The sequence below is a fragment of the Lissotriton vulgaris genome, chromosome 4_1 (genome assembly GCF_964263255.1).
Source record: "Lissotriton vulgaris chromosome 4_1, aLisVul1.2, whole genome shotgun sequence".
In the NCBI taxonomy this organism is placed as follows: domain Eukaryota; kingdom Metazoa; phylum Chordata; class Amphibia; order Caudata; family Salamandridae; genus Lissotriton; species Lissotriton vulgaris.
Window position 1 is genome coordinate 1,312,844,548 of NC_141691.1, and position 3,837 is coordinate 1,312,848,384.

At 38.7% G+C, this 3,837-nt stretch overlaps 1 long non-coding RNA gene across 1 annotated transcript; it reads right to left on the reverse strand.

Annotated features, from left to right (window-relative positions):
• Positions 1 to 1,914: 1,914 nt before the first annotated feature.
• On the reverse strand, positions 1,915 to 3,569 carry LOC147723927 (uncharacterized). The gene is made up of 4 exons (XR_015310064.1): positions 3,534 to 3,569; positions 3,378 to 3,457; positions 2,836 to 3,070; positions 1,915 to 2,366 (listed from the first exon to the last, which is right to left on the reverse strand). It is a non-coding gene; the product is annotated as an uncharacterized LOC147723927 (long non-coding RNA).
• Positions 3,570 to 3,837: the final 268 nt, after the last annotated feature.

A 3,837-nucleotide genomic window follows, 5' to 3' on the forward strand; every position in this document is an offset into this window, starting at 1 on the left:
TGGTGTGTTTGGTTTCATAAGTCACACTTACCCATTGACCTAGATATGCCTGGCATGTGGGTATTCTATTATTTGTCCCTTATGTACTTCATTTCCCAAGTCCAATGCACATTACGTTTGTCAGACCTGTGCAAAATGTAGTGTGCCTCAGTGCCCCAGGCTTTGAGGGTTCCCCCTGATAGAGGCATAGCTATCTTGCAGAAAGTGCTTCTATTGTGCACTTTAAATGTTTCTCATACTGATTTAATGTAATCCCATTGAGTGACATTGACTTTTCATGTGGGTGTTATTTGAGAGTTCACTGCAGAGTTGTAGCAGAAAAGGTGTGATTGACTTTAATGACACATCTATTCTGATGTTTCTTTGTCCTCACAACAGGACCTGCAATGTATGCAATGTGAGTGTGTCACATTCACTATTGCATCTTGGTCAGAGTTACAATGACAAAGCCTGATGGTAGTTGCAGTGAGTTCAATTTCACTTTGGCGACACTGGAGAACTGGTAAGCTCTGTGACTAGTGTATATCAGTGGTGACATGGCAAACAAGTGAGGAAGGGGAAAAAGAGTTTAGCATTTTGGTTATAGTTACAATTAGAAGGCCTGATGGTAGTTGCAGTGAGTTCAATTTCACTTTGGCGACACTGGAGAACTGGTAATCTGCTTTACTAATGTATATCAGTGGTGACATGGCATACATGTGAAGCAGGTTAATAGGAGTGTAGCATCTTGATTAGAATTACCGCACAAGGCCTGATCGGAGTTGTAGTGAGTTAAATGTAATTTTAGCAACACTTGAGAAATTGTATCTAGTATGACTGATGTAGACCAGTAGAGACATGGCAGACAAGTGTGAATGGGCAAAAGTTATATGTGACAGACTTTAAAAGCTGTGGTATTGTTGAGAAGGTGGTGGTCAGGAGTCAATGGCAACAGGTATTTGTATGACTTCTCTTGAATTTCGTCCTTGAGGACTTTGATTTTGGATGTGGTCGAGCAGGTAGAGCATCATCCAGATGTGTAAGATTGGCTCTGTGGTGGCACACAACATGTAGAGGTAAGTAGAGGTGAGATTCGGTCTTCTATCCCTCCCTTTCCGCCGTCTCAGGTGTAGTGGATGGAACACCACGGTCACACCAGCTGTTAAAGCTACTCATAATTGGGCAGGCAGAATCAATGGTGCTTGGAATCTCGCTCAGCCTTATAGGCCTGTTGCGCAACCACCACACTCAGAGTTGTTGGTATTTCTGAGGAGGTGGTGTTGTGAAACACTAATTAATGCACACTTCACTGTCACTTTAAATAATTTGCTGACACATCCATTTGCGTTCAGAGTGCCTGTGCAGTACCAATGTTTGGGCCTAGGAGGGCATCCTACTGATATGTTTTGGATTATTGTTGAGAAACAATACCAGTCAGGGTCCTTGTGTACATGCGTTTTACTTAGCGACCCCAATTTCTTTGCCTGGTCCATGGGGGTACTTTGTTTTGCTAGGAAGTCAATGCCAACAGGTATTTGTATGACTTACCACAATTCTGTCCTTGAAGATTTCGATTTTGGATGTGGTTGAACAGGTAAAGCAATGTCCAGATGTGTAAGATTGTCTCTGTGATGGCACAGGACGTGTGGCGATAAATAGAGGTGAGTTTTGGCCTTATATCCCTTCCTTTCCACTGTCTCAGGTGTAGTGGATGGATCGCCATGGTCACACCAGCTGTTAAAGCTACTCGTAATTAGGCAGGTGGAACCACTGGTGTTTGGAGTCTTGCACAGCCTTTTAGACCATTCCAAGACCGCCACACTCTGAGTTGGTGGTATTGCTGATGAAGTGGTGGTGTGGAACACAAATTCATGTCCAAACAATATTTATCGGGAGTTACCCTTTCTGACAGGAAAAGGATTGGGTCAACAATCTACTAAAGTCAAAATTCCTTCTCCTGGGTTCAATAAAACGTTAATGGCATTGGGATCCCAAAGGGGACGCACACATCAGTGTCGGGGATTTAGATGTTACAATGGTTACCAAATTTACAGAAAGGTATATATAAGGCCTAACAGTACCATGGGAAACATGAAACAATAATAAAACCTTGAAACAATCATTAAAAAAGCTTTTTCATTTATTTAAGAAGATTTAAAATTAGATTATAACATGTGTTTGCATTTAAAATAATACATAAATTTCATAAATTTCCAAAGCATACAGTTTTATATTAAAAATTGCTAACCTAGCAATCATTCATACAGACATTTACACAAATTGAATCAATGAAAATGTATGGGAACGAAAATGTCGACGCGGCGTTTCGGTGCCTCTTTTATATCCTGCACCTTCTTCAAGGACTCGTTCACAGCTTAATAATATCTCTAAAAAACATATCATAATACATATTGTTAGGCCCATATTTTTCCAGTACTTGCACATAGATAACTAAAACATTTTAACTTGCATGCCTAATATTTGGTAACCCTGAACACTTTACAATCCCAGTTCTACTTTTTCGTGGTAGTGCATTCCTGCACAGCCTCATCCTTAAATGTGCTAAGGGCAAGGGTATAACAGACTTGGTGGTTCTCTACTGGTATACAGTTTCATCTTTTTTTTATAAAAAATGTTTAATAAAATTTAAAGAAACTTTAAAAAAATATTATAAAAATATTTTTGGGCAAAGGCATATATGGCTTGGTGTTTAATTGCTGGTCTGTGTTGCTTTAATACTATTTACTTGGGCCCAATAGACTCTTTCTTTTATTAAGATTGACAAGTCAAAGGGAACAAATTTTTCAATTCTTTTTTGTCCCACTTGTTATCAGATTTTGATTGAACTTGGCTTACCCAGATTAGATCTCTCCTGGTCCTGGTTATTTAGCTATCTCTGAGCACGTATTCCATCCGCCCAGATCTCTTTCGGCCTTTTGTTCTAAAAAGGGGAAATCCGTCTTATTTTAGGTAGCCCCGTTATCTATTCATTGATATTATCCTTGATAGGTGATCTAACATCTCTTTACCTTGTGTGTAGATTTTCTCCAACCTTCACTCGCTTTAGGAAGAAAAAGGACCAACTTCAATCCTATTGGGAGGATACATATTTGTTATAAAGATAGGTCGCTTTTTTGTAGTTTACTTGATTTGCTATTCTTTATCATATATTCTATGAGGTTTTATTAGAGTTTTATTTAGTTCTACCTTAACCCCACAGGTCTTCGCAATATGCTAACCCATTGTCACGTATTGATGGCAGCATTATATTTTGTGACCGTACTTTTATTCCATATACTTTAATAAGGTATATGTATTGAAAATTATTTTCTAGATATCCCCTCCTCTGTGCCTCTAGTTGGTTTACAATAAGTTTTTTAGAAAAAAGGGGGGCTTACCAGTCCTATTTTCTCATTTACTTGATCGTTAGGAGGACGCCTCTGGGAGCTACCTTACGCTGTTCTTTTCATCACTTTATCTATAGAATAATGATGTCTATTAGTGATAGGCAGTGGTTTTTCTTCTAAGTAGTCTAAATTTGAGCAGAGTCTTACCTTTGTGGTAAAAGAAGATTTATTTTGCTTTTATCTTCATACAGTCAAAGGTTCCCTTTGGGGTTTGTTATATCATTGGCTGTTCGCTCTAAAGAGAGAGTAGAATTTTATATTTTTTGTATTAGAAATCTTAGCAGAATAGTCTATGTCTATAGTTTATCATGGTATAAGTTGTGGTTTAAGGTTCCCTATGTTTTACTTACTTGTAGCTGGTAGCTGAACTGCACGGCGTCCTCCTCCCTGCTCGGTAGTTTGGAAGTGATTCTTTACCTTCCACTGCTGGGTTTAAATACTGTTATTAATT